We start from the raw sequence: 22717 nt of genomic DNA, 5'->3' as shown, positions 1-22717 counted from the left end.
GCATCAACAGCTATAGTCATTAATTCGGTGGAAATTGGTAGCGTATGAAAAGATCCCATGCCTGACCGGGATTTGAACCCGGATCGGCAGCACAAAACGCCGACTACTACTCGGTTATTACTTATCTACTCAGCCACGGAGGTCGGCTAAAAATAATTAATTTTTATTTTTATTACAATAATAATAATATAGCTTTTTTTTTATTCTTTTTTTTTTTTTGCCGCAGTGTTTAATTTACAATTGGTTTCGATATATCGGAAGAAACCATAAGTAAATTAGGATAAAAAAAATTACATTCAGAAAAGGTTTTCTATTTTAAATCCCTCAGAGAACTGTACATGTATGCATACTTATACAGTTCTTTTACAGTAAACTTACACAGTATACATAAATATATAAAAGTACATTCAAAGATGAGTTCAGAGAACATTTATCAAAGTCCAAAGTTCAGACCATATAAAACAAAGAAAACGCCTAAAAATAATCTTATCAATCACACAAAGAATAAATAATCAAACAAAGAAACAATAAAATAAATTAAAGTAACAATAAAAAAAGAGGTGAAACCATAATGAAAAATGTTGACGATGCACAACATCCTGGTTAGCTGATTCAACTGAAATCTCGGAATACTTACAGATCTAATACAAGCAGTCGCATTAAACGCATAACGTCCTTGCTGTTATCCAGGAGGTTAACCTCGAGCCAGTTCATATGTTTGTTTACTCTCATTTTATATTTTGTACCGAATCGTCGTATCTCCGACCGAACGTTTGGTAATCCCAAATAATCGTGTATTTCATTGTATTTCTCAAACCACGACGTATCTTTTATATTTCTAAATAGCTTGTTTTGAAGTTGGTTACGACTTCGATGTTATACTCACTTGTCGTACTCAACAGTTGGATTCCGTAGGTCCAAACAGGTTACAGGACCGCAAATACAGCTATTTCTTGTGATGAAATGATTGTTACAAATCCCTATCTAATAACCTTCTTGAACAACGTAATCTTAAGCTGCGTCCTTTACTTTCTGATGTGAATCATCCACATCAGATGGCAATCCAGATGCAGTCAACCCTCCTCATCGTTAACGTAACATCAGTAGACTTAGCGGATTAACCTTCATCTTCCACTTAATTAGCCACTCGTTAATTAAATCCAATACAGTTTGTAATTTAACAGAAGCTGTTTTAGTATAATGCTTAAAAATAACAAAATAATCTTTTTGTTTTAAATTTTAATGTTTTGAAGTCGACTTCATATTAAAAAAAAAAAAACGACTTACCAAACTTTAATTTGGCATAGATTTAAAATCGTTGAAATTTAAAGAAAAATGAAAAATTAATAAAACTAAATACAATTATCTTTTTTTTAATTATCTTATGAACATTATTTCACTTATTATACTCTTACTATTGGTTTTATTTAAAAAAAAAAAAATATATATATATATATATATATATATATAGATAAAAATACTTCACTAAAAATTCGTGAAGAAATTCATGTATCCCTTTATAATTTTATAAAGGGATACATTTATTCATCTTAAAATAAAAATAAGATAGGATAAAACAAAAAGAATCTTGTGACTATGCAGAGCATAAGCTAAGGTTCACAGGAATGTGTGAATAATTTTATTATCTTAAATTTTCATGAAATTTTGAGTAAAAATATTTTAAATTTGAAAATGACATTAGGTTATATAAAATTAAAATATATTAAAAAGTACTTATGACGAAAAAATATTTTTAAATTATCTCTAGTTTGGTATATTTTACTCATCATCGCAAATTAGTTGTTTCACAGCTATTTTCTAAGTCAAAGGTACTGATGTAATCCTAGTAAAAAGTTAGCTATTTTTTATACGGATTTGAATAATAGACAGTGGATACCGTTGTACTTTGTGGTTGGGGGTTCAACTAACCACACGTCTCAGGAATGGTCGGTCTGAGTCTTTACAATACTACACTTCATTTACATGTCATACATATCATCCTCATCTCATTAAGCCGTGGGATGATTACTTATTTTTATTTGTTAGTTGAAGAGATTGAACATCAGGAAAATAAAAATAAAAGATTATCTCTGTACATGTTATAAATTTTTATTAAAAATAAAAACCATACAACTGTTTCAGTCTCTACAAAATAAATAGGAAAATAATAATCGAGGTGGTTTCATTTGGAGACGATTAAGGTTTTAATATTGCAGGCTGAAATGAATACTTCTTTTTCTAAAATCCGTTAAAATTATTTTAATGAATATTTTAATTTGATTAGATATCTACGTTATAAATATATGTATATATTAAATATTGTACAACCGTATTTTATAATACGTTAGTTATTTTTCTTATTAAAAAAAAAAAAAGAAACTAATAGATGCAATTTTCATGGTAGAGCTTCCGATCTCTGTTTAACATCATTTCCCGCTTCCTAGAGTGTTAGAAGGTAGCGTAAAGAGGCAGCTCTCCCTTTTAGTTTATTTAAACCATCGAACTTTGGTAATAGGGTGGGGATGATTTGACTTCTACTAAGAGTAGTGAACTCTGTACAAACTTCACTTTGTCAATATTTCACTTCCACAGTTCATCATCTCTATCTGTTAATTCCCTTCTACCAACTTCCTTTCGTATTTAATATTTATAAATAAGGTTAGTTGCGTGTTTGATGATGATTTTTTTAATATATTTCTTTTACATTATAATTTATTTTATTTTTCTAAATATTATAAAGGTAATAAAGAATCCTTTATGATTTTTTTTTTTTTTTATTACTCAGGGAACATGTTTAGTTGTGTATCAAGGGAGAAAACTTTTACCATAATATCTTAAAATATTCCATCTTACTTTCTAAGTGATTTATGAACTTATAGCATCAGTGGAATCAATAAAATATTTATATTACTATAATTATTTAATAAATTGAAAAATAATAAATAATTTTAAGACTACAAAAAGTTTCTACTTCAATTTTATAATTCCTACAGAGTGTCCCATTTGAAATGCCCTATTTTTATTTAACTATATCTCCCAAAATATTACACATATCGACATGAAACAAAAATTAAATTAAAGCCTGCATTATCATGTTATTGTGCATAGTAGTTAATGATGTTATAGAACAATTTAGATCCGGAGTAACAGTAAAAGGTAAAAAGATAATGATGCTACGATTTGCTAATGATATAGTAATTTAAGCTGAGCGTAAAAAAGATTTAGAGAAACAATGAACGGCATAAATGATGTCCTACGCAAGAACTACCACATGAAAATAAACAAGCAAAACTTAAGTAATGAAATGTTGTAATGTAGCAGAAATAATGTAGATGGACCACTGAATCTGAAAATATGAAGAGAAAAGGTTACGGAGGTAGAAGAATTTTGTTATTTGGGAAGTAGAATTACTAAAGATGGAGGAAGCAGGAGCAATATAAAATGCCAAATAGCACAGGCGAAACGAGCCTTCAGTCACAAATATAATTTGTTTGCATCAGAAATTAATTTAAACGTCAGGAAAAGATTTTTGAAAGTATATGTTTGGAGCGTAGCTTTATATGGAAGTGAAACTTGGACGATTGGAGTACCTTAGAAGAAAAGACTAGAAGCTTTTGAAGTGTGGTGTTATAGAGAACGTTAAAAATGAGATGAGTGGATAAAATGACAAATGAAGAGGTGTTGCGGCAAACTGATGAAGAAAGAAGTATTTGGAAAAATATAGTTAAGAGACAGACTTATAGGCCATATATTAAGGCATCCTGGTAGTCGTTTTAATATTGGAAGAACAGGTAGATGGGAAAAATTGTGCAGGCAGGCAACGTTTGGAATATGTAAAACAAATTGTTAGGGATGTAGGATGTAGGGGGTATACCGAAATGAAACGACTGGCGCTAGGTAGGGAATCTTGGAGAGCTGCAACAAACCAGTCAAATGACTGAAAAAAAAATCATGTTATAACAAAAAATCACATCACTTCCTCATGTTCTCCATCAGTCACACGCAGAATTTCCAGCCGATTTTTTTTGTCATGTTCGTTGAAACATTTCTGGTGTAATGGTTGAAAGGGAATTCCGAATGCTTTCACGCAGCTCCTGGATGTTTACAACTTGCCTCAAGGAGCCAGTGCGGCGGAGCTTCTTCATGCTGGAAGAGTATATTAGAATGCCTATGCTCAATTTGTGGAAACGTAAACTGCTCCAACATGTCATTCTTGGTAGGCAAATAAGAATTTAATTATTATTTTAATGAACCTAATTTTGAAATTTATAATTTTAAAGAAATAATTTAATACAAATAAATAAATATTTCTCCAAAAGTTTCATGAAAATTATTTGCATTTATTATAATCTCAGAAATAAGAAATTTTACAAATAAATAAATACAAAATTACATAAAAACCTTGTTGCAAAACTCAGGTATTTTTTTACATAGTTATTTGAAGTATAAAAATTATAAGTTTCTGACAAAATGGCTGAATTTTACTTTTTTTTTGTTAAGATCCATTTGTGTTTGTGATAGATTTAAGAAAGTTTATTGTTTGACTACTCAGAAAATACGAAAATAACATTCAACTCATCAATTGCTTTATTCTAAAAAAAAAACTTAGGTTTTCTCCTCAGTAAGCTCACGAAAAGGTGACAGGTTCGTTTAGCTAAAAATCACTCGCACGAACGCATAAAACGTCATAACCACCGGAATGGAGGGGGAAATGAGAAAAGAGAAGAATGAAAATAAAGAAGTGTCAAAAGCAAACATCGACGTTATTCTGCTGAGCTTGGTCGTGTGTTGTCGGAGGAGCGGTATTAGGAATGGAAGAAAGGTAGAGGGAGTTTGATAATGAAAGTTTTGAATGACAGTCCGGGACAGCTCATGACAGCCAACCGTCTATTCCTGGCCTACCATCGCGCCACTGCGCTTTCTTTTATTTTACCCTCTCGCTTTATAATTCAAACCCTTAATTATACTGAAATTTCAAAATAAAAAGTTAGATGGATGTATGATTTTACTTTGTAAAGAACTTCTGTTGCCGCCTGTAACCTTTGAATGCTTTCGTTTTGTTTCATCTTACAATTTAACCTTTAATCAGCATACGTTTCGTATATATTTTTCCAAAACGATTTAATAGAAAATTAACTAACAGAATGTCAATGTGCAATAATTTATTTATTTCTTTACACTAAAAGCAAGAATAAATTGCTTAGAATGCGAGTTGCTTACGGGGCTGGAATGTTTATTTAATAATTTTCAATATGCAAACACCAAATTACAGAAAACTTTTTATTATGCTTTGGTAATTTTGATGATGACAATGTTGTAATAAAAAATTAAACAATTTCTTAGGAGTACTCACCAATAGCGTGATGTGTGATAAATATCACGCTTTATCACGTAGTTAGGCCGCCCCCTGGCCTGTCAGAAAGCATATCATCTCATACCTGTAAAACTTTTTCCCTGGAATATTATACTTTGTGCACGTAACAATTTTAAATGGGAGTCTTTTTTTCACAGAAAACAATCGGGAAAAATTTATAAAGCAAAACATTTTCTGTAATGTGAAAAATACATGATAGTCATGATATCTTCACTTCAAACGAGCATTAGCTTCTGTATAAGTATCTGTCATTATATTTTATATTCATGTCATAAATATGTCTTATCTATAATTTTTATAATATAGCATACCTCCTCTTTCAAATCTTTAAATATTTCAAGGACTTAAAATACCTTAAATAATTTTTTAAACTCTTCAATTTTTCTTATTATTGAAAAATAAATATTTCCGGAGAAACTTAACAGTTTGTTAAATTGTATCGTAAATTATGATTATGTATTCGTCAATTTTAAAAAACAAAGGGCAAAGGACTCAAAATTTTATCTATAAAGATCAATTTAAAAATACGCGAGTGAGTATTTGAATCTAACAATGAAATTAACTCTTTAAATGGTGAAGTGTGTAGACGGTGTGTTATAATAATTGCATTTGTGGCTTCATAATACATTTTTATTATCATTTTATCTTATCTTCTTATGCCATAAAAAAATTATGTATTTTCCAAGTTTTTGAACGAAGTGTTTATTTCTAGAAGTAAATACTTGGATTTTGTTAACAAATAACTTTTTTTAACCAGTTACGAAAAATGAAAACGATTTGAAGATTTCTGAATTTAATTATGTTTAATGTTTATTATTTATTTATAGGCACATCAACAATTAAAGTCATTATCAAAGTGATGTAAATGTACCGGTAAATGTTTAGTCTTGATCAAACTCAGGCCAACCATTCCTAAGACGTGTGGTTAATTGAAACCTAACCACCACAGAACACCGGTATCCACGAAATAATATTCAAATATGAATAAAAGCTACTACTTTTATTAGGATTTGAACCTTTGAAGTTCGACTTCGAGATCAGCTGGTTTACGACGATGATTTTATTACTAGAATAACCCGTTGGGTAAAAAAATTACTGCTTTCTGAATGATTTACTGTTTTATTTAAAGATTATTGTTTTATGATATGTCGATTACAAACATAAAGTGTACCATTTCCGAGAATTAATTTATAAATATCTATTTATAAATAAAATATCGCTAGTTTTTATTTGTTTAAGGAAATAATCATAATTTATTAACAATCTTTTTTATGCAATTTTCTTTTGTGTCGTACAAATTTATAGATATGTTTATTGTTTTTTTTATTTCTAGTATCTGAATTTTTATACTTATAAACTTGAAATCATATTTTCATGGATAAGCAAAAAAATGTACAAATTATGTAGCATAATCATGAAGATTTTCGATTCTGATATTTTGAGTAATTTTTTATGTTAAACTTAAGTTCTTTCAAATGGTTATACAAAATTTTTATCAATGAAATTGTAGGAAAATTAAAACAAATGCGTCTGTGCGTGGACACACTACGAAGCGAAATTCTTACGCAATATTGTATGAGTTACTAATGGTGTAAAATAATGTATACGCAACATAAACAAATGATAACAATTTTTATTAATAAGAAATATTAACTATTAATGCAATACACATATTATGAAAAAAGAGAGAACGCGGATATACGCATAAGACGTGTATACTGGTGAGAGAGAAAGAGGAAGAGCGCGCTTACCAAACACGCGTGTTAGTATCGATATAACCCACCGGGTTGGTCTAGCGGTGATCGCGTCTTTGTAAATCAGCTGATTTCGAAGTCGAGAGTTCTAAGGTTCAAATCCTAGTAAAGGCAGTTATTTTTATACAAATTTGTATACTAGATCGTGGATACCGGTATTCTTTGGTGGTTAGGTTTCAATTAACGACACATCTCAGAAATGGTCGACCTGAGACTGTGCAAGACTACACTTGATTTACACTCATGCATATCATCCTCATTCATCCTCTGAAGTAATCCTGACGGTGGTCCGGAGGTTAAACAGGAAAAAAAGAAAGAAAAACCTTGGACCCGGTTATGTCGTACCCAAGGTCCCCACCAGTCCGACCATCGATGGTGAGACGCCAGAACATCCCACCCTTCCCGGACGGGGCTGACCGGGCTGGTGATCGGTCCCAGGTTCGGCAGCTGTTCCTCACGCCGCATGCGAGGCCTTGCAACCCTGGCCCCCAGGGGCCGTGTTACGGGAAGAGAGATGCGTGTTACAGGAAGAACATCTGACATTCCGTTGACAGTCCTTCCTCACGTGACCGGCCTCTCCACAGTTGAAACACTGGCCATTCCGGTCCGAGCCACTTTAAAACTTAGCTCGGTGGGCCGGACAGCAGCAACGGAAGCACCGATCCTCCAAGACTGCCTCACCAATTTACAGGCCACCCACCCTATCTATGCGCACTCGACCATCAGCCAACAACTTGTCGGCAAGGATTGGAGGCACAGCCATCGTCACCACTTGCGTCGCTCCGAAGGCCGGCCGCAAGTACAAGACATCGAGCGTCTCCGCCTCCCCCGTTACTCGATGAAAATCCTTCTCAAATTCTTCTTCGGTCGTAAGCGCATCCATATTTTTTATCAGGATGTGGACTCGCCGACCACCTCTCGCTGCCAACATGGTTGTGACGCCCTCCACCATCTTTGAAATCTCTCTGTAGAGCTTTTCGGTGTCGCCCCCTTCGGAGGTCCTCCGCGATATAGCATGCGTGTGACACATTTACGTGACGCTCGTTTTTTTGAGGTGACTCCTCATCTCAAAGCCTGCGTTAATAAGCTTCTTTTATAATGTAATTACAAATATCTAAGTTTTGTCTAAATATAATTTTTTTTTTTTTTATTATAATTTAAAAAGTATTTATAATAATTTTTAAAAATATATATATATTAGCGTTTTGTTTTAAGAGAAAACAACAAACTTGTTTAGTTAGTCATAATAACGTAAAAAATTTTAAAATTGGATTTAATTAGATATTTCATCAAAAATGTTATTTATTTGTGCGATATTTTAAGGTGAAAGTTTGAGCAAGGCTTAAGAAAAAATGGAGTCTTATAATTTGTTAATGATACTTATTCTAGAAATTGAATGCATTATCATTATATTATGACAGTTTGGTGACTGTTACATCAATTGGGCAACCATTGATGCCTAACCTTTACTTGTTATTACACATAATTTTATGGTTGTAGTCATGGATAAAATATTTTGAAAATTTCGTATTTATAACATAAACAGATTAATATTACCAGTAATTTTTAAAAGAAAGAATACTGAAAGAAAGAAGGTACTGAATAAAAAGTACTTACAATTTTAATTTGATTACTATAAAACCAAACATTCTGGTATATGAATTTTTGTACTAGTAAGTTTGAAATCAATATTTTCATGGATAAGCGGAAAAATGAACAAATTATATATTATAATAGTAAAACTTTTTTATTATGAAGTTTTGAGTGATTTTACTTGCTAAACGTTAATTCCATTTCGCACAGTATTTACAAACACTTTAACAAAGGTATATGTGAGCGCAGCACGCGAATGTAGGTATTTGATACTAAATTCTCTTTTAGACAGCTTAAGATCCCAGTAACCAATTTGTACTTTCGGAAATTTGCAAATAATCTTTCTTCCCTATTTGTCAAATTTATGTTTTAATTAAATTCTAATTACAAATGACGATCGAACAATGCTTCCAGAAAAAGAAAACCAAAGTTTCAGTGTATCTCATTTAAAAATAATCTGTGGTCAGGACTCCTAACAGATTTCAGCGGTGACATCTTTCGAATTTTCCCATTCTACTAGTTTATCCAATATATACTTAAACTCGGTGTGCCCCTTAATTCAATAGATTCATTAGTAAACTGTTTAGTATCAGTATTAGTCAAATTTCAATTCATTACTTTCTAGTTCTTACGTTCTACACTCTTTCAGTAATTTTTTTTTAATTTCTGAAATCATTTCATCCTCCTCTGTAAAAGTTCATATTTCACTTAAGAAAACAGAAAATTAAAATCAAAATATTTTTTATTGTTCATTAAATTTATTAGTCCAAAATTAGGAATGAAGTTTAATATGTTAAAGCTTAAAAAAATTAAATAAATAATCAGTGGTTGTTTTGAAAGTTTTACAAAATAAATTTGGCAATATATATGTATTTTTTAAATAGACTTTAAAAACGGGAAAAGGTTCTCACTTTGACCAGTTTATATTTTTTAATTATGTATAAGATTTATTATCGAATTGACTAATCCTGATAATTCGTTTTTTTACACACAAAAAACGAATTACTGGATTTTATAAAGAGAAAGATCCCGTTGTGGTTTTTTTAATTATAATTTATGTAAAACAATTTTTAGACATTGAAATTGCACTAAACAATTTAATGATATTTTTGGTTGCTTATCGTCACTGTTATTTAATAATGGTTATTAAGTCATATATTATATACCTATATCAATATACCTAGGTATCAATAAATATATATTTATATAGCAAAACTTAATTCAGATATTAAAAGTATTTATTCGAAAAAAAATTAGCGGTAAAAATTAGGGTTTAACATTAAATTACGTTCCTGTATTCCAAATTCTTTAGCTCACCCTTTTTACTGAATGAGGATTTTCTGCAACTCATTTTCTAATTTTTTTCAAGATCCAGGTTTTTTTCCTTTGTTTTATTTTCTTGTAAATCTTTTCAAAAGAACAACGCTTTTTATAAATTCATATTTTAATTAAAAAATAAAAGTAAAATCAAAAATGTAAAAATGATAGAAATAAAAAAAGTAAAAACGACTTCAAAAATCATATTAAGAAAAAATAATAAATAATTTTAATTTTTTTATATTTTAGCCTTTTGAACTCAGCATAAATTAGGGTAATGTTACAGATAGTTTTATAATTTGCACCAACTTCTAAGTGTCGAAATTGAAATAATAATTTTTTTTGTGTATGGCTTTATTTACAACTAGTTTCCTGGACAATGAAACTATAAGTAAATTGTATAGTGTAATAATTACACGAAAAGGAGACATCCATTGATACCTCCCCAGACAATACAAGTTTAAACAGAGTATAGTCCAATAAAAAATATAATTAACCGTAACAAAGTAAAAAAAAAAAATGGACAATTAACTGTTAAGAACAAAAAAAAGTTAAATGGTAACATAACTTATCATAGATATTGAGAACAATAAAATTAAATGGATAAGAAAACAGAACAAGTAATTGATTACAAAAAAAAATTGCCACAAATCATACATAAGAAAAAAAAGAATACATATAACAAATTAACTTCGGTCACATATAAGAAACAAAGTCAAAAACACGAAATTTAATAATTCAAAAACAACGAAACAAAGGAATTCGTACTACCAAATTAGAATAATCAGCAAAATTTCAGTAACAGAAGGATGATATTTAACGCACAACTGTCTCTTGCCTCAGTACATGCAGCCTCTTTAGTCGTCTCACATCTTCACTAATATTCTAAAAGTTAGCAGCCGGTTGGTTTTGTGCGTATGTAGCTTAGTGCATATTTTGAACTTAGCCGGCAGATTTCTTCACGAATAGATGGCATCCCTAGGTAATCGTGGATCTCCTTGTTCTTCGCAAACCATAGCGTCTCCAAAATGTTCCTCAGCACTTTATTCTGGAACCTTTGGATGATGTTGATATTGCTATTGCTCGCCGTAACCCCAAAGTTGTAACCCATAGGCTTATATTGGCTTTAGAAACGCCTTGTGAAACAACCTTGTGTTATTTAGCGATAACACAGATCTTCTTCCTAATAACCCGTTCAACCGTCTAAGCTTGATATTTAATTGTATCCTCTTTTCTCTCACGTGATTTTTCCATGTTAGGTGGCGGTCAAATGAAGTCCTAGGTAATCTACGTAAGAATAATGAAATACATATTAATGATATACTTTTCAGTGGAGATTTATAAAATCAGTTTTATTAAAATTATGTTTTCTAAATTGTACTATTTCAGTAGTCAATAAAATAAATACAAAACGTTCACAAATAAAGTTAATATAAAAGTTAACAAAAGGTGGACAGCCTATTAAGGAAATCCTGATAATACCACTTTTTGTCAACCCAAAATTTTATTTTACAAACGAAGCATTCGTGATTTAATGGAATATACTAGTCCCTTTAATATAAATACGAGTATGTTATATTTTATACAGACGATTTATGTTTTTATGGTATTATTTAGTGATTTGAAATTTCATGATTTCACTAAACGGTCTTCTACAATTAAATAATTTATTTTTATTAATAAAGTGCCAATAATAATAATACTAAACTGAACCTTAATTTAATAGAATTTGTGCACTTTTTTCAATAATTTTTTTTTCTGCATTAAAACAATGATAATTATATAGTTTGTAATTCTCGGTTATACATCTGGCTGTTTTGGTTGAACGAACACGCGTGAATATACACGTTGTATTTACATAAAAAATACTTTGTTAAACAAGCACACGCACATTTGTGTAGCATATATGAAAGTTTCAAATAAAGGCATATGTTGTATGTCTTTCAGCACTTTACCCTTTCTAATTTCTGGTCCCGTTGAAGCCCTAAGCGTAAAATAAACACAACGTATACCCCCAATTATTCTTTCAGATCTCATGGGAAATGACGTGGTTCCCACCGCAAAGCGGTACTGGTCGAGGGATACTGCCTAAAGGTCCACGAGGGCTGAATTATGCACCGGTTAGAATGATTATTGCATTTGAAGTCAAGAGCCAGCAGCGGATAGGGCGAGCGGTACTTCTTAGTTCTTTACATCAAAGACGAAATAGAAATAAAACTGCTCAGCTCTTGTTAATGAGGTCTTATGAACTTAAATAAGAATTTTTAATTTATGCTTTAACAAAAATTAAAAGGAAGTTAAATTTCCTTTTATTAAAGGAGATACTTTTAAATAAAGATAATTTTATTATTTTAAATTGTTCTTGTAAGAAAATTACAAGTTTATAATTTTTCAAGTTAACTATTTAAAACAAATTGAAGATTTTGGATTTAATTTTCCAAGTAAAATTAATAAATAAAATAGGGGAAAAATGAAGAAATACATAAAATGTAATATATATATAGAGAGAGAGAGAGAGTATAGAGAGAGAGTGAGAAAGATAGAGATTACATATAAATAAAAGGAATAAATCATGATATCTGTTAGAAAGAACATGTTTCAGTTACATGTGTACGACAAAACTACAGTTTTTATTGACATCACATCAATTAAGGATACTATCAGTTTTTATTACATTTTCAGCAGCAGGATATGTGATACTTTGTTTTTGGATTTTCAATATTATTTACTTATTGAGTCTCGTAATATTCCCGAATGGTAACGCCAATTGCGATTGGGGAATTAAACTTGCCTACATTCAATTTGACTCTTCTAAAATGAATGAATCTTAAATAATTAAATTACTCTAAAATTTAATTTTAAATAAATAATTAATTTATATGATTATTACTTCAATCCCTGTTTACTCTTAAAAAAAAACTTAGCCTTTTAATAAATAAATTTCTTCTAATTCATTATCAGCTGTGATTTTTTTTGTCAATAGAGAATCACCCCGTAAAAATTTAGAAAAAAGTACTATTAAAATATTTTAAAAATTTACGGTAGTTTTATCTTAAATATGAAGTGTTAATAACATTCATCCAAAGATCACAAAAAACTTATTTTGCAAAAAGTCACTTTTCTAAGTTATAAAACATTTTCGTAATAACTGCTATAATTTTATTTTAGGTACATTTCATATGGGTACGTACCCATATGCAAGTGACAATAATTTAATTTAATTTTTGCAAGTGATAATATTTTATTGTCAAGAAGTGTAATTTTTCTGTGTGTTATCCTTGCTTAATGTTAAAGTGTGTAAATACGCCTAGACTTATGAAGAACCTATTGTAATGGATACCATGATTCGACTTCCGGAAAATTTCGACATCTCTTCGCGTTTCACATCCCCCAGATCCCAAAACCCCCTTCAGTCCAAAAGTTTATAAATGCATTTATATATATATATTTTACTTTCTTGTGGAGACGATAACTACCGTAATTTTGCGCCAATCACTTTCAAATTGATACATAAAATATAAAGACCAAGAATCTCGGTCGAGTTCGTTAATGGCAAAAAATCGGACCATTGGAGTGATAATGGGGGGGCTTTTTCGAAAAACAAAATATCGTTATAACTTTCTTATTAAGTAAAATATCGAATTCGTTTACAGTTCCTACTGTTCATTGGATAAGAGCCAAGGGGTGGACAAAATATGGTTTAAAGGATATAAAAAACCATAGCTTCCTTAATATCCACAGCATCGAATCAGTTTAAAGTCCTCTAAATATTACCTAAAAATTTTGTCTGTAACGATTTTTTGATATGACCAACCCTTACGGTAAGGGATGATCAAAATATTGTTGGAATTGTAAGAAGAGGCTTCCCATATGCTAAACGTGAGAAACTTGTTTACATATGAAACCGTTGTCGTATTGAATGAATTTGAAGTGAACGCATTTAAACTGCCGTGACTAAGTACTGTGTATATTTTAATTTTTGCAAGTGACAATATTTTATTGTCAAGAAGTGTAATTTTTCTGTGTGTTTCTGTGCTTAATGTGAAAGTGTGTAAATACGCCTACACTTATGAAGAAACGTTTGGTATATTCAAACAAGGAAGGGTCTCTAACGTAAGTTGTAATACTTAACGAACGCTCTGAAGCTCAAAGTATATACTTAAGCTTAACATGCATGGAACTCTTCTAGCTGTTGGACAGTAGTGAGGATATGAAATGACTGAAAAGGTTGAATGTATTCGCTCTTGAGACTGTTGTGCGGAAATATCGTACTTTCTTTGTTTTATTGACAATTTAATAAAACTGTCGTATTGACCATTTATCCTTTTTTTATTCTGTTTCGTTACTTGTTGATTTATATGTGCATTGTTAAGGACTTTGTATGCATTTTTATTTATGTTTTATTTGTTGTACATTTAGTTGCATTATGCTTTGTTCAGACTTTTATAATATTGTCTTGAAGGTATAACTGAATACCTCTTCTTCATGTCATTGTTATTTTTTACGATTTACTTATAGTTTTGTTATTTGGGAAACTGATTGTAAATAAAACGGTATACATAAATTTAAAAAAATTGTCGTAATAAAATGGCAGTCAGGAAACAACATATTTTGAGCTAAGTATAAAGATATTAAATATAAAAAATGTGGCAACCTTTACCGCGCCGTAATTTCTAGCAATGTAGGCATGAAAAGAATACATTTTTTTACAGCTGGCTTATTTTGTAACACAAATACTCTTAGATACCATTGTGTCATTTTCCATTGTGTCATCAACTTGCATGCCCCTTAGCGTCAATACAGGCAAATAAATCGCAGACACATTTTCAAACGAGTTTGTACACAGTTCATGAGGAACAGGTGTAAATTTTTCAGTAATCGCATCCTTCTGGTCCTGCCAGGTCTTGATGTTGCGGGAACAAATTTTGTTCTTTAAATAGCTCAACAGGAAAAAGTCTGATGGGGTGAGGTCAAGAGAACGGGTCGGCCATTCAATTGGCCCGCGACGTCCGACGTCCAGGGAATGCCTGATCCAACCGATTTCGTACTGTTGTAGCAAAATGAAGTTGAGCTTTATCCTTTGCCACCACAACCTTTTCAAAGAAGTTTCTCTGTTGGAGTAACGGGTAAACATTATCCCTAATGAGCTCCAAGTAATTGTCAACCATTGACGCCATCTTCAAAGAAGAAAGGGCCAATGGACTCCTTCGTACGTAACACCTCCCCAAACTTTGGTACTGGGAGATTTATCATCGTACTCGACTACCACATTTGGATTAGACGAACGACATTAAACACAATTATGTCTGTTTACTCTGCCGGACAGGTGAAATTTGGCTTCATCAGTCCACATCACACTCTGTTCCAACTGTAGGTCATCTACCAACTTTGTGAGCCACTCTTCAGCAAACTGCAGGCATGATTAGGATCATTCTTCATTCAACTTGTTGAATGGTCTTGGATGGTATGGTTTCAATTTCATATATTTGAGCATGCACTTACGCTAGAAGTTGAAGTTATGGCGATTCTGACTGTGATATACTACTGAAGATCCACTCCGTACAATAAAAAAAATTTAAATCTATAAATTTAAACACTTTGAAGTTAAACAAATTATTCATAAGATTTCCATTTTTATTTTTTATTTTTTAAAAAAGGAAATTCTTTTACCAAGTCGTATTTTACAAAGTTTCCTCCCCGTCTGAAGTGCATCCATTCTCAATACATTCCCACCTAACATACAAGTTTTTTTTTTTTTTTAATATATATATATATATATATATACACCTAATACTTAAATTATGCCTGGTAACTAAATTTCATTTTTTACTGTAATACCTAACATAAGTTTCTATATAGTAACAATATTAAAAAATATTAAACAAATTTTTTTAACTGTTTTATTATTACACTAATTATCAGTTTATACATATTTTGTTATCTTATAACGTTTCTACATAATTAAAATAAAAATTAACAATATATGTCTTTGATTATACTTTAGAAGTAGGAATTAATTAGAATCGTGCACACCTGTAAGTTCAAATAGGATTAAAAGCGTTATAATCTAATTTTCACAACACATAAATCTCCTCTTTCAGTTTTCTCCTTGTCCGTAAGTAAATATAGGTTTAACATATAAATATTTGGTATTACAAGAAGTAATAGTAAAACATTTATTAAACGTTTAAAAAACTATAAATTAGTTTTATCTAATTTAAAAACAAAAACATTTTAATTAGTTTAATTTATTCTTAAAGCTCAATTTAAAAACCACTCCTGAATGGATCAAGTATTTTTTTTTTTTTTTAATTAATTCATTTTATAAAACGAAATTTTGTACTAAGAATATTGTATGGAATATTTTTAATAGAAAAAAAAAATTCCTGATCTGACTTCGAATCTATAACTGTCTGAATAAGATAAAGTGAAGATCAGCAGTTATTCAGACCAATTTTTTTTATAAAATAGTCTTCAACAGGTAAGTTATAATTATGACAACCTAGTATAATTATTCTAATTAAAACTGTTATCATATTCCTAATTAAAATCTCTATATTCTAAGGGTAGAATCGCCTGTTCACTTTAAGAAATTAAATCTTGTCTGAATCTTCCTTTGGCAGTTTGACGGTAAGTCTGTTTTATGATCTTATCAACTCCGTTAGCTTAAGATATTCATTTATGTCAAACGATTAGTTAAAAAATAATAAAGGTTGCAAAGAAATAATGGTTATGAAGCTCAAAATCTCAAAATTTTCTATTTTCATTATCTGATAGTGGGCGTGTTCAAATCTTAACGTGTAGTTATAAAGATCAAGTTATATCGTAATTTAAACATTTTTTCGATGTCCATTTAATTCTGAATTAATATACTGTTATAATCAAACTTTGTTTACAATCCCAGCCTGTAATAGAATAGAGCTGAGTTGGATGCCATGAAGCCGTAGCGTGAGAGAGTTGATGGGAGAATCTGGAGAGTAAGTTGTTTATATAAATATATATCAGTTGTTGGCAGTATACATATACACATACATTCATATATATATATATATATATATATATATATACAGAAAAGAAAAAAATTTCTGGCTTCTCTCTAGAATTTCTGAACTTCCTGATCTGATTGAGTAAGATATACTAAAAAAAAGTCCGATGTTCCATTAATGATTTTGGTCCATTTAGAAAATCATCCGCGTATAGTGGGTCTATAATCAAGATAAAATAACTATCTTGTTTATTTTGGAATTTCTGGAGAGTGATTTTAAGTCATCTAATTCTAGAATATAAAGAACATATTAGAATATATTAACATTTCGGCCACTATTTTCTGAGACTTAGTTGTGAAAGTTCTGGAAATTAGTAGAAATAAAGAACTGTGCAAATTATGTTAATTTCGTTGGGAATGTATTATAATGATTGAGTACAAATTAGACTACACAGAGTTCAGGATAATAATCGTAAACTTGTTTTTAAAACCGTATTAATTTTAAAGCTTTATTAAAATATATATATTTATTTATTTATAACATTATTATCCTGAAGTAATTGTAATACTGAATTATTACTAAATGCAGTTAAAAAATACAGACTAAGCTTGTTATTAATTCGAGCAAGATCCTAGTCCCAAATTCATTGTTTTCATCAAAGGAACGTTAAATATGACCTACAAATACCAGTGAAAGCTCATTAGTTTCATTTATTTTAATATATTATTAATTATAATTTGATTTGAGTATTATTTTCTGTTCTTAGTAGAATTGTCACTCATTTGCAGCTGACGCGTACCTCCATTCTCAAAACTACTTTCTGAGTCTTCCTGAGTTGAATAAATAACGATGTTAATCTCCTCCCACTTACCATTACTTCATATCACGGCTTCTGCCCCTCTAACGGTTACACAACTTCTTGAAAATAATCCTTCTGATTGTTTATCTTAAAAATTTTAGATTTTTAAACATTTTTTCGGAATGAATATTTATTTGCTCCTTAATTATATCCTATCCTTTTAACTTTAGCTTGAATATTTCCACGTTTTCTATTATATTCTATAATATTTAAATATTATATATATTTATATAATATTTTGGGAAGTGGGAGTAGCTAAACATTGCTATTTATTCTATGATACCAACTCAGGAAGACTCAACGCTAAAAGCAGTTTTGAGAATGTAAGAACTTCGAAACGGGTCAGTATTAGTGTGACAGGCTGTGAAGGCTAGAAAATAACATTCAAATCAATTATGATAACCATAGCGAAAGTATAAAAAAGATATTGTGAAAATTATAATTTATTCACTAAAATTTGTGAAAAAACTTTGAAAATATTTCAAAAGTATTTTTTAAGAAATAAAACGTCATTTAAATCTAATTAAATCATAATCATTTTAATTAGATTAAATTTAATTTCAAGTCACTAGTACCAGGTTATAATGACCTTTCAGATCATCGGATGGCTGGAATTTTATCTTTCTTAAAAGTACAAACTAATTAACTAATTTATTTTATGAACTATTAAACCACTCTTAAACTAATTATTTATGAATTTATAATTGCAGTTGATTAGTTTATTCTTATAAATATATCTTAGGATGAGAATTATGAACTTGAAACAGCGTTTAGTACTACACCGAATATTTTAAAAATATTGTAACAAGGCCGTATGGTGGACCTAAATAACGGATTCCTATCAATTATAAAGAAATTATTAGAAAATATAATAATGGGAGGAATCCAGAAAAGGGCAATAAGAAACCATTTTAGTAAAGGTAACAGGTCCGTTTAACTATGGTCTTTCATAATACTGCCTTCTGACAAATGTTTTTCCGTGAGAATTGTTACCGGACCAGGGTAAGAATTTCGTGAGAATGTGTGAGGGCGGATCATCCTCACGCTTTGAGTTGGATCCGTCCGGTAGGTAAAACAGATAGGAGTGTAAATACTCCGGGGAAGACCAGTTAAAAAGCAGATCTGCGAAATTAGTCTAAGCGAGACATTATGATGTGAGTCTGTGAGAAGAGTTCTGCTAGATGGTCAGTGAAGAAGCGAATTTCTAAGCGTACACGTTCGACGCGATTAAGGTGACGTCACAAGTATATCCAGTGTTGACAGTACATGAAAACGAGAAATGGTTCGGTGAGTTACTGTTACACTATAAGTGGTAGAAATAATGTACTAAATTTAATTCATAAACGGTTAGGATAGTTTTATTTGTGAACAGCAAAGGTATTTGCAATAAAAGAACTTTATACTTGTCTCTTAACTATTGTACTATTATTGTTAATACAAGACTAGTGGTTAAAAGTGTTAAGACTAGCGGTCATGCCATGTCTTTTGTTAATGGAACTAAATTCTGGTTTTCATTATTTAGCTACCTGTGAATAAATCCTGACGATTACTTTAAATTCTGTTTTGTATGTAATCAGTAATTATTACTATATTGATATTTATTATTATTATCATTATTATCGTTGTGATTACTATGATTATTTATTTGTTTTATTATTGTCGTTTACTATCATTATTATTATTATTATTATTGATTTTTCTTGTTTTATTTATGTTTTTAAACTAATAAAATTGTAATTATATTAACATTTTCGGTTGCTAATCTCTCAATATCCTCATCGAGCCGCGAACACGCGGCAGTATATTTTTAGAAAGATTGTTAAATCCTTCATTAACTATGTATATTATGAATTATAATATCAGTTAAACTTATAATCTGACTGTTTATTAACTGAACTAATCTGTAGTGACGAGAATTAACCACATCAAATTACATAATTTATATAACGGCAAAAATTTATTTAAAAAATAACAACAAATTATTTCACTAATGTGTAAATTTAAAATTATTAAAATCATTCTGATTACTGTTAATTTAATTTCACTTATTATAACAATATTAGAATGTTCTTTCAAATAATCTCTTGCCCTTTCAAGAAATCAGTTAAAGAAATAATTATCAATAAATACTCTTTTCAATCACTTTATAGAATAAACACATAAATGGAATCATTATAAAATGCAGTAAAGTTTTATCTTATACGGTTTGTATTGTTTTAAATAATGTTAAAGTTTATCCTTATAGATTATTTAATTCCCATTCGAATAATTTTTAAAGAAATACTAAACGTTTATAAAATTTTATCAGTAACGGTCGGAGATAAAAGTTATTCGAAATTCTTAAACGACTTCAAAAATGTTTAAACGAAAAAATAAACAAAAATTAATAAATTTAACGTTTTTATTCATTTAATCGTATCATGAAAGTGTACAAAATTTAAAAAAAAGTATAGTTTTAAATAAAAAACACTTATATTAAAAAAACAATTGAAGCAGTAATTAATCTTTAATGCAGTTTGTACCTCAAAGTTAAATGGAAAGTTATGTTCTGAGCATTTTACTAAAAATTTAATAACAGTATTAGAAATATATGATTTGTTACTACATATGTAACTGTAAGTTACATATTATTTAATTGTATTGATTTATTGATGTATTGATGTATTGTGTAAGTTACATATGCAGTAACTCATACATATATACATATAATGTAGTATTTAATATTTTTATAAATGCTTCTTTTACATTCAATTGTAATGCTATACATTGTTTTTTTTTTTCTGAAATGTCTCTCAAATTGTTTTAAATCATTTATTCTTTCCTTTACAAGCTTCATAAACGACTCTGTTATTCACTATAACTATAAATAATTTTATGATGAATGGATATCAGTATGAATTTATTGTTAATAATTTTTTTTTTTTATGCGGTACAATCTCAAAAAAGTTACTGTAAACATTTGAGTCGGTGCAGATGTACGTAATTTTGTAGGGAATTAATATGTTCCCCTCAACCGAGCCAATAGAGAAAAAGTCCAATGTTTGACCGGAACAGGAAACACACTCGGGTGTGTTCTATAGACTAACGATCAATATACCACTGTACTCTGTTCCTCCCATATGTTCTGTGATGTCATATCCGTTTGAAATCATTGCAGTTAGTGTTTAAAACAGAAATCTATGATAGCCGCAGCCGTATGACCATACATCCTCATTTTCGGAACCATTTCAATAGTATTATTATTATTACACCGTAAATTCTATTCCTAATATCCATTTTAAACTAAAATTAAAAGTTTTATGTCAAAATTAAATATATCAGCGTAGTTTTAATCGGTTTTTTTATATTGCATTTGCTTGCGCGTCAAACACAAACATACACATAGACGCAATCAAATGTATATCCACCGTCTACTTTTTTTTTATTATATGTGAAGATACATGGATGGCATCAACATTTTTATGATTCTGATCATTTTTAAGTTATCATTTTTTGTTCTCTGTGTGTTTGTGTGCGTCTGTCCGTGCGAGTGTAAGAGAGAGAGAAATGAAAAATATAAAAATGCTTTTGATACTAGCAACTCAATGCATAGTACAGCTTGTATGCTACATTCCAAAGAATATATCTGCAGCACTGACTGAAATTATTTACATTTATCAAGCAGATTCAAATAATAAATAAATAAATAATAAATTTATGAAAAATAAGATAATTGGAATAAAAAATTTAACTATGTCGGGTTTAAATACCTTATTTTCTAATATTTCTAGTAAAGTAAGCATTTTGAAGACCTATATCGTAATTTTGTTGAACTCCATTTTATTATTTATTAAAGATATATTACTGGATACACGAAATACCGAAATTAAAGATTTTTTAGGGTTAGTTTTCTCTAAAAAGAAAAATTACTCACTAAATTTGAAAAAAGTTGTAAAAGTACGTAAGTATAAAATGTTTACAGCAAAATATATCTAATACGTTATGCAATGTATAGAATTTTAATCAGCTATACAATTTAAAAAATTTCTTGAAATTTTTTTACAAAAGAAAGGAAAAGTATATTGTGCTTTCCTATCGAAATTATATATTTTTTGACTCAGAGGACATGAAACGTTGAGAGTGGGAAAAACCATTATAAAAATATGTGTGTGCGCTCACACACACGCGCGCGCGTGTGTAATGAGTTTTATCTCTTTATACCTCAGGAACTAGTTGAAGAAGAAGCTTGAAATTTGGATCAATAACTTCGATATATTATGGGGGCACTGGTTCTATTAAATTTTTGAAAAAACTCTGTCAAAGGATTGGAATGATGTGAAAGTAGGAAGTTTCATAGGTACTTGGGATATTTTTATAGAGATAATTTCATTCCTTTTTATTGCTTTCTGATACAAGTAATATTTTTAATTTAAAAAATTCTGAAAACCATCTCTTTCCTTAAATATTTCATATATTCGAATTTCAATAAAGGCAAATTTTTTTACTAAATCTGTTGTGATTTAATAATTAATTATCTATATAAACTATGACCTATGGCTTTTTAAATCTCATTTAAATAATTTTTTTCTAAAAGAGTGGGCGTTAATGAGTCACATTTTTAAAAATGTCCTATAATATTGGCGTATCGGATATTGATATGTATGTCACAACAACATCTTAGAAACGGATCGACCAATCGAGCAGAAATTTTAATTGTAGCTTCTACTACCGAAAGCGGTTTAAATAGTACAAATTAATATTCTTCAGCTTCTGATTTAGGTTTAGGTCTAACATGCGATATTTTAGAAACGGCTTGTCCATATGGACTGGAATTCTAACAGTAGCTTCTTCATTG

This window comes from Lycorma delicatula, chromosome 3 (assembly GCF_047948215.1).
Source record: "Lycorma delicatula isolate Av1 chromosome 3, ASM4794821v1, whole genome shotgun sequence".
Taxonomy (NCBI): Eukaryota; Metazoa; Arthropoda; class Insecta; order Hemiptera; family Fulgoridae; genus Lycorma; species Lycorma delicatula.
This window is presented reverse-complemented; position numbering follows the sequence as displayed.